Here is a 16,055-nt window from a genome sequence, read left to right on the forward strand (position 1 = left end):
TGGGATATATATTCTACCCACACACATTTGGAACTCTCCTGTGGTGCCCTCACACATATTATTCCCTCATTTAGTGGATGTTTTCACAAAAAAGTGAAATTTTCAAAAATTCTGAAAATTGGCTGAAAACGACTAAATATGAAGGACTCATCGGGCGAATTGCTCTGGAACTGAAATTGGAACGCTCACTGACATTTCCCCTATCTGAAAGTCTGATAAACGCTGAAAAAATGACTAAGTCCAAAAAAAAATTTTTCTCCTTTTTTCAATTTTACCCCCGTGGGATATATATTCTACACACACACATTTGGAACTCTCCTGGGGTACCCTAACACATAGTATTCACTCATTTAGTGGATATTTTCACAAAAAAGTGAAATTTTCAAAAATTCAGAAAATTGGCTGAAAATGACTAAATAAGAAGGACTCATCGGGCGAATCGCTCTGGAACTGAAATCGGAACGCTCACTGACATTTCCCCTATCTGAAAGTCTGATAAACGCCGGAAAAATGACTGAGTCGAAAAAAAAAAATTTTTTCAACTTTTTTTTAATTTTACCACCTTTGGATATATCTTCTACCCACACACATTTGGAACTCTCCTGGGGTACCCTCACACATAGTATTCCCTCATTTAGTGGATATTTTCACAAAGAAGTGAAATTTTCAAAATTCTGAAAATTGGCTGAAAACGACTAAATATGAAGGACTCATTGGGCGAATTGCTCTGGAACTGAAATTGGAACGCTCACTGACATTTCCTCTATCTGAAAGTCTGATAAACGCTGAAAAAATGACTAAGTCTAAAAAAAAAATTTTTCTCATTTTTTCAATTTTACCCCCGTGGGATATATATTCTACCCACACACATTTGGAACTCTCCTGGGGTACCCTCACACATATTATTTCCTCATTTAGTAGATATTTTCACAAAAAAGTGAAATTTTCAAAAATTCAGAAAATTGGCTGAAAACAACTAAATATGAAGGACTCATCGGGCGAATCGCTCTGGAACTGAAATTGGAATGCTCACTGACATTTCCCCTATCTGAAAGTCTGATAAACGCCGGAAAAATGACTAAGTCTAAAAAAAATTTTTTTTTTACTTTTTTCAATTTTACCCCCGTGGGATATATATTCTACCCACACACATTTGGAACTCTCTTGGGGTACCCTCACACATATTATTCCCTTATTTAGTGGATATTTTCACAAAAAAGTGAAATTTTCAAAAATTCAGAAAATTGGCTGAAAACGACTAAATAAGAAGGACTCATCGGGCAAATCGCTCTGAAACTGAAATTGGAACGCTCACTGACATTTCCCCTATCTGAAAGTCTGATAAACGCCGGAAAAATGACTAAGTCTAAAAAAAATTTTTTTTTTACTTTTTTCAATTTTACCCCCGTGGGATATAGATTCTACCCACACACATTTGGAACTCTCCTGGGGTACCCTCACACATATTATTCCCTCATTTAGTGGATATTTTCACAAAAAAATGAAATTTTCAAAAATTCTGAAAATTGGCTGAAAACGACTAAATATGAAGGACTCATCGGGCGAATCGCTCTGGAACTGAAATTGGAACGCTCACTGACATTTCCCCTATCTGAAAGTCTGATAAACGCCGGAAAAATGACTAAGTCTAAAAAAAATTTTTTTTTTACTTTTTTCAATTTTACCCCCGTGGGATATATATTCTACCCACACACATTTGGAACTCTCCTGGGGTACCCTCACACATATTATTTCCTCATTTAATGGATATTTTCACAAAAAAGTGAAATTTTCAAATATTCAGAAAATTGGCTGAAAACGACTAAATATGAAGGACTCATCGGGCGAATCGCTCTGGAAGTGAAATCGGAACGCTCACTGACATTTGCCCTAATTGAAAGTCTGATTAACGCCGGAAAAATGACTAAGTCCAAAAAAAATTTTTTTTCAACTTTTTTCAATTTTACCCCCGTGGGATATATATTCTACCCACACACATTTGGAACTCTCCTGGGGTACCTTCACACATATTATTCCCTTATTTAGTGGATATTTTCACAAAAAAGTGAAATTTTCAAAAGTTCAGAAAATTGGCTGAAAACGACTAAATATGAAGGACTCATTGGGCGAATCGCTCTGGAACTGAAATCGGAACACTCACTGACATTTCCACTATCTGAAAGTCTGATAAACGCCGGAAAAATGACTAAGTCCAAAAAAAAATTTTTTCAACTTTTTTCAATTTTACCCCTGTGGGATATATATTCTACCCACACACATTTGGAACTCTCCTGGGGTACCCTCACACATATTATTCCCTCATTTAGTGGATATTTTCACAAAAAAGTGAAATTTTCAAAATTCTGAAAATTGGCTGAAAACGACTAAATATGAAGGACTCATCGGGCGAATTGCTCTGGAACTGAAATTGGAATGCTCACTGACATTTCCCCTATCTGAAAGTTTGATAAACGCTGAAAAAAAATTTTTTTCTCCTTTTTTCAATTTTACCCCCGTGGGATATATATTCTACCCACACACATTTGCAACTCTCCTGGTGTACCCTCACACATATTATTTCCTCATTTAGTGGATATTTTCACAAAAAAGTGAAATTTTCAAAAATTCAGAAAATTGGCTGAAAACGACTAAATATGAAGGACTCATCAGGCGAATCGCTCTGGAACTGAAATTGGAACGCTCACTGACATTTCCCCTAGCTGAAAGTCTGATAAACGCCGGAAAAATGACTAAGTCTAAAAAAAATTTTTTTTAAACTTTTTTCAATTTTACCCTGGTGGGATATATATTCTACCCACACATTTGGAACTCTCCTGGGGTACCCTCACACATATTATTCCCTCATTTAGTGGATATTTTCACAAAAAAATGAAATTTTCAAAAATTCTGAAAATTGGCTGAAAACGACTAAATATGAAGGACTCATCGGGCGAATCGCTCTGGAACTGAAATCGGAACGCTCACTGACATTTCACCTATCTGAAAGTCTGATAAACGCCGGAAAAATGACTAAATCTAAAAAAAAATTTTTTAAACTTTTTTCAATTTTACCACCTTTGGATATATCTTCTACCCACACACATTTGAAACTCTCCTGGGGTACCCTCACACATAGTATTCCCTCATTTAGTGGATATTTTCACAAAAAAGTGAAATTTTCAAAAATTCAGAAAATTGGCTGAAAACCACTAAATATGAAGGACTCATCGGGCGAATCGCTCTGGAACTGAAATTGGAACGTTCACTGACATTTCCCCTATCTGAAAGTCTGATAAAAGCCAGAAAAATGGCTAAATCTAAAAAAAAAATTTTTAAACTTTTTTCAATTTTACCCCCGTGGGATATATATTCTACCCACACACATTTGGAACTCTCCTGGGGTACCCTCACACATATTATTCCCTCATTTAGTGGATATTTTCACAAAAAAGTGAAATTTTCAAAAATTCAGAAAATTGGCTGAAAACGACTAAATAAGAAGGACTCATCGGGCGAATCGCTCTGGAACTGAAATCGGAATGCTCACTGACATTTCCCCTATCTGAAAGTCTGATAAACACCGGAAAAATGACTAAGTCGGAAAATAAAATTTTTTTCAACTTTTTTCAATTTTACCACCTTTGGATATATCTTCTACCCACACACATTTGGAACTCTCCTGGGGTACCCTCACACATTTTATTCCCTCATTTAGTGGATATTTTCACAAAAAAGTGAAATTTTCAAAAATTCTGAAAATTGACTGAAAACGACTAAATATGAAGGACTCATCGGGCGAATCGCTCTGGAACTGAAATCGGAACGCTCACTGACATTTGCCCTAATTGAAAGTCTGATTAACGCCGGAAAAATTACTAAGTCCAAAAAAAAAATTTTTTAAACTTTTTTCAATTTTACCCCCGTGGGATATATATTCTACCCACACACATTTGGAACTCTCCTGGGGTACACATATTATTCCCTCATTTAGTGGATATTTTCACAAAAAAGTGAAATTTTCAAAAATTCAGAAAATTGGCTGAAAACAACTAAATATGAAGGACTCATCGGGCGAATCGCTCTGGAACTTAAATCGGAACGCTCACTGACATTTCCCCTATCTGAAAGTCTGATAAACGCCGGAAAAATGACTAAATCTAAAAAAAATTTTTTTAAACTTTTTTCAATTTTACCCCCGTGGGATATATATTCTACCCACACACATTTGAAACTCTCCTGGGGTACCCTCACACATATTATTCCCTCATTTAGTGGATATTTTCACAAAAAAGTGACATTTTCAAAAATTCTGAAAATTGGCTGAAAACGACTAAATATGAAAGACTCATCGGGCGAATCGCTCTGGAACTGAAATTGGAATGCTCACTGACATTTCCCCTATCTGAAAGTCTGATAAACGCACGAAAAATGACTAAGTCTAAAAAAATTTTTTTTAACTTTTTTCAATTTTATCCCCGTGGGATATATATTCTACCCACACACATTTGGAACTCTCCTGGGGTACCCTCACACATATTATTCCCTCATTTAGTGGATATTTTCACAAAAAAGTGAAATTTTCAAAAATTCAGAAAATTGGCTGAAAACGACTAAATATGAAGGACTCATCGGGCGAATCGCTCTGGAACTGAAATTGGAACGCTCACTGACATTTCCCCTATCGGAAAGTCTGATAAACGCTGGAAAAATGACTAAGTCTAAAAAAAATTTATTTTAAACTTTATTCAATTTTACCCCCGTGAGATATATATTCTACCCACACACATTTGGAACACTCCTGGGGTACCGTCACACATATTATTCCCTCATTTAGTGGATATTTTCACAAAAAAGTGAAAATTTCAAACATTCAGAAAATTGGCTGAAAACGACTAAATATGAAGGACTCATCAGGCGAATCGCTCTGGAACTGAAATCGGAACGCTCACTGACATTTCCCCTATCTGAAAGTCTGATAAACGGCGGAAAAATGACTAAGTCGAAAAAAAAAATTTTTTTCACCTTTTTTCAATTTTACCCCCGTGGGATATATATTCTACCCACACACATTTGGAACTCTCCTGGGGTACCCTCACACATGTTATTCCTTTATTTAGTGGATATTTTCCCAAAAAAGTGAAATTTTCAAAAATTCAGAAAATTGGCTGAAAACGACTAAATATGAAGGACTCATCGGGCGAATAGCTCTGGAACTGAAATTGGAACGCTCACTGACATTTCCCCTATCGGAAAGTCTGATAAACGCCGGAAAAATGACTAAGTCTAAAAAAAAATTTTTTAAAACTTTTTTCAATTTTACCCCCGTGGGATATATATTCTACCCACACACATTTAGAACTCTCCTGGGGTACCCTCAAACATATTATTCCCTCATTTAGTGGATATTTTCACAAAAAAGTGAAATTTTCAAAAATTCAGAAAATTGGCTGAAAACGACTAAATATGAAGGACTCATCAGGCGAATCGCTCTGGAACTGAAATCGGAACGCTCACTGACATTTCCCCTATCTGAAAGTCTGATAAACGCCGGAAAAATGACTAAGTCGAAAAAAAAAATTTTTTTAAACTTTTTTCAATTTTACCACCTTTGGATATATCTTCTACCCACACACATTTGGAACTCTCCTGGGGTACCCTCACACATTTTATTCCCCCATTTAGTGGATATTTTCACAAAAAAGTGAAATTTTCAAAAATTCTGAAAATTGGCTGAAAACGACTAAATATGAAGGACTTATCGGGCGAATCGCTCTGGAACTGAAATCGGAACGCTCACTGACATTTCCCCTATCTGAAAGTCTGATAAACGCCGGAAAAATGACTAAGTCCAAAAAAAAATTTTTTCACCTTTTTTCAATTTTACCCCCGTGGGATATATATTCTACCCACACACATTTGGAACTCTCCTGGGGTACCCTCACACATATTATTCCTTTATTTAGTGGATATTTTCCCAAAAAAGTGAAATTTTCAAAAATTCAGAAAATTGGCTGAAAACGACTAAATATGAAGGACTCATCGGGCGAATCGCTCTGGAACTGAAATTGGAACGCTCACTGACATTTCCCCTATCGGAAAGTCTGATAAACGTCGGAAAAATGACTAAGTCTAAAAAAAAATTTTTTCACCTTTTTTCAATTTTACCCCCGTGGGATATATATTCTACCCACACACATTTGGAACTCTCCTGGGGTACCCTCACACATATTATTCCCTCATTTAGTGGATATTTTCACAAAAAAGTGAAATTTTCAAAAATTCAGAAAATTGGCTGAAAACGACTAAATATGAAGGACTCATCGGGCGAATCGCTCTGGAACTGAAATTGGAACGCTCACTGACATTTCCCCTATCGGAAAGTCTGATAAACGCTGGAAAAATGACTAAGTTTAAAAAAAATTTATTTTAAACTTTTTTCAATTTTACCCCCGTGAGATATATATTCTACCCACACACATTTGGAACACTCCTGGGGTACCGTCACACATATTATTCCCTCATTTAGTGGATATTTTCACAAAAAAGTGAAATTTTCAAAAATTCAGAAAATTGGCTGAAAACGACTAAATATGAAGGACTCATCGGGCGAATCGCTCTGGAACTGAAATTGGAACGCTCACTGACATTTCCCCTATCGGAAAGTCTGATAAACGCTGGAAAAATGACTAAGTCTAAAAAAAATTTATTTTAAACTTTTTTCAATTTTACCCCCGTGAGATATATATTCTACCCACACACATTTGGAACACTCCTGGGGTACCGTCACACATATTATTCCCTCATTTAGTGGATATTTTCACAAAAAAGTGAAATTTTCAAAAATTCAGAAAATTGGCTGAAAACGACTAAATATGAAGGACTCATCAGGCGAATCGCTCTGGAACTGAAATCGGAACGCTCACTGACATTTCCCCTATCTGAAAGTCTGATAAACGCCGGAAAAATGACTAAGTCGAAAAAAAAAAATTTTTTCAACTTTTTTCAATTTTACCACCTTTGGATATATCTTCTACCCACACACATTTGGAACTCTCCTGGGGTACCCTCACACATTTTATTCCCTCATTTAGTGGATATTTTCACAAAAAAGTGAAATTTTCAAAAATTCTGAAAATTGGCTGAAAACGACTAAATATGAAGGACTCATCGGGCGAATCGCTCTGGAACTGAAATCGGAACGCTCACTGACATTTCCCCTATCTGAAAGTCTGATAAACGCCGGAAAAATGACTAAGTCCAAAAAAAAATTTTTTCACCTTTTTTCAATTTTACCCCCGTTGATATATATTCTACCCACACACATTTGGAACTCTCCTGGGGTACCCTCACACATATTATTCCCTCATTTAGTGGATATTTTCACAAAAAAATGAAATTTTCAAAAATTCTGAAAATTGGCTGAAAACGACTAAATATGAAGGACTCATCGGGCGAATCGCTCTGGAACTTAAATCGGAACGCTCACTGACATTTCCCCTATCTGAAAGTCTGATAAACGCCGGAAAAATGACTAAATCTAAAAAAAATTTTTTTAAACTTTTTTCAATTTTACCCCCGTGGGATATATATTCTACCCAAACACATTTGAAACTCTCCTGGGGTACCCTCACACATATTATTCCCTCATTTAGTGGATATTTTCACAAAAAAATGAAATTTTCAAAAATTCTGAAAATTGGCTGAAAACGACTAAATATGAAGGACTCATCGGGCGAATCGCTCTAGAACTGAAATCGGAACGCTCACTGACATTTCCCCTATCTGAAAGTCTGATAAACGCCGGAAAAATGACTAAGTCTAAAAAAAATTTTTTTTCAACTTTTTTCAATTTTACCACCTTTGGATATATCTTCTACCCACACACATTTGGAACTCTCCTGGGGTACCCTCACACATATTATTCCCTCATTTAGTGGATATTTTCACAAAAAAGTGACATTTTCAAAAATTCTGAAAATTGGCTGAAAACGACTAAATATGAAAGACTCATCGGGCGAATCGCTCTGGAACTGAAATTGGAATGCTCACTGACATTTCCCCTATCTGAAAGTCTGATAAACGCCGGAAAAATGACTAAGTCTAAAAAAATTTTTTTTTAACTTTTTTCAATTTTATCCCCGTGGGATATATATTCTACCCACACACATTTGGAACTCTCCTGGGGTACCCTCACACATATTATTCCCTCATTTAGTGGATATTTTCACAAAAAAGTGAAATTTTCAAAAATTCTGAAAATTGGCTGAAAACGACTAAATATGAAGGACTCATCGGGCGAATCGCTCTGGAACTGAAATTGGAACGCTCACTGACATTTCCCCTATCGGAAAGTCTGATAAACGCTGGAAAAATGACTAAGTCTAAAAAAAATTTATTTTAAACTTTTTTCAATTTTACCCCCGTGAGATATATATTCTACCCACACACATTTGGAACACTCCTAGGGTACCGTCACACATATTATTCCCTCATTTAGTGGATATTTTCACAAAAAAGTGAAATTTTCAAAAATTCAGAAAATTGGCTGAAAACGACTAAATATGAAGGACTCATCAGGCGAATCGCTCTGGAACTGAAATCGGAACGCTCACTGACATTTCCCCTATCTGAAAGTCTGATAAACGCCGGAAAAATGACTAAGTCGAAAAAAAAATTTTTTTTCAACTTTTTTCAATTTTACCACCTTTGGATATATCTTCTACCCACACACATTTGGAACTCTCCTGGGGTACCCTCACGCATTTTATTCCCTCATTTAGTGGATATTTTCACAAAAAAGTGAAATTTTCAAAAATTCTGAAAATTGGCTGAAAACGACTAAATATGAAGGACTCATCGGGCGAATCGCTCTGGAACTGAAATCGGAACGCTCACTGACATTTCCCCTATCTGAAAGTCTGATAAACGCCGGAAAAATGACTAAGTCCAAAAAAAAATTTTTTCACCTTTTTTCAATTTTACCCCCGTGGGATATATATTCTACCCACACACATTTGGAACTCTCCTGGGGTACCCTCACACATATTATTCCTTTATTTAGTGGATATTTTCCCAAAAAAAGTGAAATTTTCAAAAATTCAGAAAATTGGCTGAAAACGACTAAATATGAAGGACTCATCGGGCGAATCGCTCTGGAACTGAAATTGGAACGCTCACTGACATTTCCCCTATCGGAAAGTCTGATAAACGCCGGAAAAATGACTAAGTCTAAAAAAAAATTTTTTTTAAACTTTTTTCAATTTTAGCCCCGTGGGATATATATTCTACCCACACACATTTGGAACTCTCCTGGGGTACCCTCAAACATATTATTCCCTCATTTATTGGATATTTTCACAAAAAAGTGAAATTTTCAAATATTCAGAAAATTGGCTGAAAACAACTAAATATGAAGGACTCATCGGGCGAATCGCTCTGGAACTGAAATCGGAACGCTCACTGACATTTGCCCTAATTGAAAGTCTGATTAACGCCGGAAAAATTACTAAGTCCAAAAAAAAAATTTTTTTAACTTTTTTCAATTTTACCCCCGTGGGATATATATTCTACCCACACACATTTGGAACTCTCCTGGGGTACACATATTATTCCCTCATTTAGTGGATATTTTCACAAAAAAGTGAAATTTTCAAAAATTCAGAAAATTGGCTGAAAACAACTAAATATGAAGGACTCATCGGGCGAATCGCTCTGGAACTGAAATTGGAACGCTCACTGACATTTCCCCTATCTGAAAGTCTGATAAACGCCGGAAAAATGACTAAGTCTAAAAAAAATTTTTTTTAAACTTTTTTCAATTTTACCCCCGTGGGATATATATTCTACCCACACATTTGGAACTTTCCTGGGGTACCCTCACACATATTATTCCCTCATTTAGTGGATATTTTCACAAAAAAATGAAATTTTCAAAAATTCTGAAAATTGGCTGAAAACGACTAAATATGAAGGACTCATCGGGCGAATCGCTCTGGAACTTAAATCGGAACGCTCACTGACATTTCCCCTATCTGAAAGTCTGATAAACGCCGGAAAAATGACTAAATCTAAAAAAAATTTTTTTAAACTTTTTTCAATTTTACCCCCGTGGGATATATATTCTACCCACACACATTTGAAACTCTCCTGGGGTACCCTCACACATATTATTCCCTCATTTAGTGGATATTTTCACAAAAAAATGAAATTTTCAAAAATTCTGAAAATTGGCTGAAAACGACTAAATATGAAGGACTCATCGGGCGAATCGCTCTGGAACTGAAATCGGAACGCTCACTGACATTTCCCCTATCTGAAAGTCTGATAAACGCCGGAAAAATGACTAAGTCTAAAAAAAATTTTTTTTCAACTTTTTTCAATTTTACCACCTTTGGATATATCTTCTACCCACACACATTTGGAACTCTCCTGGGGTACCCTCACACATATTATTCCCTCATTTAGTGGATATTTTCACAAAAAAGTGAAATTTTCAAAAATTCAGAAAATTGGCTGAAAACGACTAAATATGAAGGACTCATCAGGCGAATCGCTCTGGAACTGAAATCGGAACGCTCACTGACATTTCCCCTATCTGAAAGTCTGATAAACGCCGGAAAAATGACTAAGTCGAAAAAAAAAATTTTTTTCAACTTTTTTCAATTTTACCACCTTTGGATATATCTTCTACCCACACACATTTGGAACTCTCCTGGGGTACCCTCACACATTTTATTCCCTCATTTAGTGGATATTTTCACAAAAAAGTGAAATTTTCAAAAATTCTGAAAATTGGCTGAAAACGACTAAATATGAAGGACTCATCGGGCGAATCGCTCTGGAACTGAAATCGGAACGCTCACTGACATTTCCCCTATCTGAAAGTCTGATAAACGCCGGAAAAATGACTAAGTCCAAAAAAAAAATTTTTCACCTTTTTTCAATTTTACTCCCGTGGGATATATATTCTACCCACACACATTTGGAACTCTCCTGGGGTACCTTCACACATATTATTCCCTCATTTAGTGGATATTTTCACAAAAAAGTGAAATTTTCAAAAATTCAGAAAATTGGCTGAAAATGACTAAATATGAAGGACTCATCAGGCGAATCGCTCTGGAACTGAAATCGGAACGCTCACTGACATTTCCCCCATCTGAAAGTCTGATAAACGCCGGAAAAATGACTAAGTCGAAAAAAAAAATTTTTTCAACTTTTTTCAATTTTACCACCTTTGGATATATCTTCTACCCACACACATTTGGAACTCTCCTGGGGTACCCTCACACATAGTATTCCCTCATTTAGTGGATATTTTCACAAAAAAGTGAAATTTTCAAAAATTCAGAAAATTGGCTGAAAACGACTAAATAAGAAGGACTCATTGGGCGAATCGTTCTGGAACTGAAATTGGAACGCTCACTGACATTTCCCCTATCTGAAAGTCTGATAAAAGCCGGAAAAATGGCTAAATCTAAAAAAAATTTTTTAAACTTTTTTCAATTTTACCCCCGTGGGATATATATTCTACCCACACACATTTGGAACTCTCCTGGGGTACCCTCACACATATTATTCCCTCATTTAGTGGATATTTTCACAAAAAAGTGAAATTTTCAAAAATTCAGAAAATTGGCTGAAAACGACTAAATATGAAGGACTCATCGGGCGAATCGCTCTGGAACTGAAATCGGAACGCTCACTGACATTTTCCCTATCTGAAAGTCTGATAAACGCCGGAAAAATGACTAAGTCCAAAAAAAATTTTTTTCACCTTTTTTCAATTTTACCCCCGTGGGATATATATTCTACCCACACACATTTGGAACTCTCCTGGGGTACCCTCACACGTATTATTCCCTCATTTAGTGGATATTTTCACAAAAAAGTGAAATTTTCAAAAATTCAGAAAATTGGCTGAATATGACTAAATATGAAGGACTCATCAGACGAATCGCTCTGGAACTGAAATCGGAACGCTCACTGACATTTCCCCCATCTGAAAGTCTGATAAACGCCGGAAAAATGACTAAGTCGAAAAAAAAAATTTTTTCAACTTTTTTCAATTTTACCACCTTTGGATATATCTTCTACCCACACACATTTGGAACTCTCCTGGGGTACCCTCACACATATTATTCCCTCATTTAGTGGATATTTTCACAAAAAAGTGAAATTTTCAAAAATTCTGAAAATTGGCTGAAAACGACTAAATATGAAGGACTCATCGGGCGAATCGCTCTGGAACTGAAATTGGAACGCTCACTGACATTTCCCCTATCTGAAAGTCTGATAAACGCCGGAAAAATGGCTAAGTCTAAAAAAAATTTTTTTAAAACTTTTTTCAATTTTACCCCCGTGGGATATATATTCTACCCACACACATTTGGAACTCTCCTGGGGTACCCTCACACATATTATTCCCTCATTTAGTGGATATTTTCACAAAAAAGTGAAATTTTCAAAAATTCTGAAAATTGGCTGAAAACGACTAAATATGAAGGACTCATCGGGCGAATCGCTCTGGAACTGAAATTGGAATGCTCACTGACATTTCCCCTATCTGAAAGTCTGATAAACGCCGGAAAAATGGCTAAGTCTAAAAAAAATTTTTTTTAAACTTTTTTCAATTTTACCCCCGTGGGATATATATTCTACCCACACACATTTGGAACACTCCTGGGGTACACATAGTATTCCCTCATTTAGTGGATATTTTCACAAAAAAGTGAAATTTTCAAAAATTCAGAAAATTGGCTGAAAACGACTAAATAAGAAGGACTCATCGGGCGAATCGCTCTGGAACTGAAATCGGAACGCTCACTGACATTTCCCCTATCTGAAAGTCTGATAAACGCCGGAAAAATGACTGAGTCGAAAAAAAAAAAATTTTTCAACTTTTTTCAATTTTACCACCTTTGGATATATCTTCTACCCACACACATTTGGAACTCTCCTGGGGTACCCTCACACATTTTATTCCCTCATTTAGTGGATATTTTCACAAAAAAGTGAAATTTTCAAAAAATCTGAAAATTGGCTGAAAATGACTAAATATGAAGGACTCATCGGGCGAATCGCTCTGGAACTGAAATTGGAACGCTCACTGACATTTCCCCTATCGGAAAGTCTGATAAACGCTGCAAAAATGACTAAGTCTAAAAAAAATTTTTTTTAAACTTTTTTCAATTTTACCCCCGTGAGATATATATTCTACCCACACACATTTGGAACACTCCTGGGGTACCGTCACACATATTATTCCCTCATTTAGTGGATATTTTCACAAAAAAGTGAAATTTTCAAAAATTCTGAAAATTGGCTGAAAACGACTAAATATGAAGGACTCATCGGGCGAATCGCTCTGGAACTGAAATCGGAACGCTCACTGACATTTCCCCTATCTGAAAGTCTGATAAACGCCAGAAAAATGACTTAGTCCAAAAAAAATTTTTTTCACCTTTTTTCAATTTTACCCCCGTGGGATTTATATTCTACCCACACACATTTGGAACTCTCCTGGGGTACCCTCACACATAGTATTCCCTCATTTAGTGGATATTTTCACAAAAAAGTGAAATTTTCAAAAATTCAGAAAATTGGCTGAAAACGACTAAATAAGAAGGACTCATCGGGCGAATCGCTCTGGAACTGAAATTGGAACGCTCACTGACATTTCCCCTATCTGAAAGTCTGATAAAAGCCGGAAAAATGGCTAAATCTAAAAAAAAAATTTTTAAACTTTTTTCAATTTTACCCCCGTGGGATTTATATTCTACCCACACACATTTGGAACTCTCCTGGGGTACCCTCACACATATTATTCCCTCATTTAGTGGATATTTTCACAAAAAAGTGAAATTTTCAAAAATTCAGAAAATTGGCTGAAAACGACTAAATAAGAAGGACTCATCGGGCGAATCGCTCTGGAACTGAAATTGGAACGCTCACTGACATTTCCCCTATCTGAAAGTCTGATAAAAGCTGGAAAAATGGCTAAATCTAAAAAAAAAATTTTTAAACTTTTTTAAATTTTACCCTCGTGGGATATATATTCTACCCACACACATTTGGAACTCTCCTGGGGTACCCTCACACATATTATTCCCTCATTAAGTGGATATTTTCACAAAAAAGTGAAATTTTCAAAAATTCAGAAAATTGGCTGAAAACGACTAAATATGAAGGACTCATCGGGCGAATCGCTCAGGAACTGAAATCGGAATGCTCACTGACATTTGCCCTAATTGAAAGTCTGATAAACGCCGGAAAAATGACTAAGTCTAAAAAAAATTTTTTTAAAACTTTTTTCAATTTTACCCCCGTGGGATATATATTCTACCCACACACATTTGGAACACTCCTGGGGTACACATATTATTCCCTCATTTAGTGGATATTTTCAAAAAAAAGTGAAATTTTCAAAAATTCAGAAAATTGGCTGAAAACGACTAAATATGAAGGACTCATCGGGCGAATCGCTCTGGAACTGAAATCGGAACGCTCACTGACATTTCCCCTATCGGAAAGTCTGATAAACGCTGGAAAAATGACTAAGTCTAAAAAAAATTTTTTTAAACTTTTTTCAATTTTACCCCCGTGAGATATATATTCTACCCACACACATTTGGAACACTCCTGGGGTACCGTCACACATATTATTCCCTCATTTAGTGGATATTTTCACAAAAAAGTGAAATTTTCAAAAATTCAGAAAATTGGCTGAAAACGACTAAATATGAAGGACTCATCAGGCGAATCGCTCTGGAACTGAAATCGGAACGCTCACTGACATTTTCCCTATCTGAAAGTCTGATAAACGCCGGAAAAATGACTAAGTCGAAAAAAAAAAATTTTTTCAACTTTTTTCAATTTTACCACCTTTGGATATATCTTCTACCCACACACATTTGGAACTCTCCTGGGGTACCCTCACACATAGTATTCCCTCATTTAGTGGATATTTTCACAAAAAAATTGAAATTTTCAAAAATTCAGAAAATTGGCTGAAAACGACTAAATAAGAAGGACTCATCGGGCGAATCGCTCTGGAACTGAAATCGGAACACTCACTGACATTTCCCCTATCTGAAAGTCTGATAAACGCCGGAAAAATGACTAAGTCCAAAAAAAAATTTTTTCACCTTTTTTCAATTTTACCCCCGTGGGATATATATTCTACCCACACACATTTGGAACTCTCCTGGGGTACCCTCACACATATTATTCCCTTATTTAGTGGATATTTTCACAAAAAAGTGAAATTTTCAAAAATTCAGAAAATTGGCTGAAAACGACTAAATATGAAGGACTCATCAGGCGAATCGCTCTGGAACTGAAATTGGAACGCTCACTGACATTTCCCCTATCGGAAAGTCTGATAAACGCCGGAAAAATGACTAAATCTAAAAAAAAAATTTTTAAACTTTTTTAAATTTTACCCTCGTGGGATATATATTCTACCCACACACATTTGGAACTCTCCTGGGGTACCCTCACACATATTATTCCCTCATTAAGTGGATATTTTCACAAAAAAGTGAAATTTTCAAAAATTCAGAAAATTGGCTGAAAACGACTAAATATGAAGGACTCATCGGGCGAATCGCTCAGGAACTGAAATCGGAATGCTCACTGACATTTGCCCTAATTGAAAGTCTGATAAACGCCGGAAAAATGACTAAGTCTAAAAAAAATTTTTTTAAAACTTTTTTCAATTTTACCCCCGTGGGATATATATTCTACCCACACACATTTGGAACACTCCTGGGGTACACATATTATTCCCTCATTTAGTGGATATTTTCAAAAAAAAGTGAAATTTTCAAAAATTCAGAAAATTGGCTGAAAACGACTAAATATGAAGGACTCATCGGGCGAATCGCTCTGGAACTGAAATCGGAACGCTCACTGACATTTCCCCTATCGGAAAGTCTGATAAACGCTGGAAAAATGACTAAGTCTAAAAAAAATTTTTTTAAACTTTTTTCAATTTTACCCCCGTGAGATATATATTCTACCCACACACATTTGGAACACTCCTGGGGTACCGT

This window comes from Phyllobates terribilis, unplaced genomic scaffold (genome assembly GCF_046119375.1).
Source record: "Phyllobates terribilis strain yellow unplaced genomic scaffold, ASM4611937v1 Scaffold_13__5_contigs__length_258822181, whole genome shotgun sequence".
NCBI classification, from domain to species: domain Eukaryota; kingdom Metazoa; phylum Chordata; class Amphibia; order Anura; family Dendrobatidae; genus Phyllobates; species Phyllobates terribilis.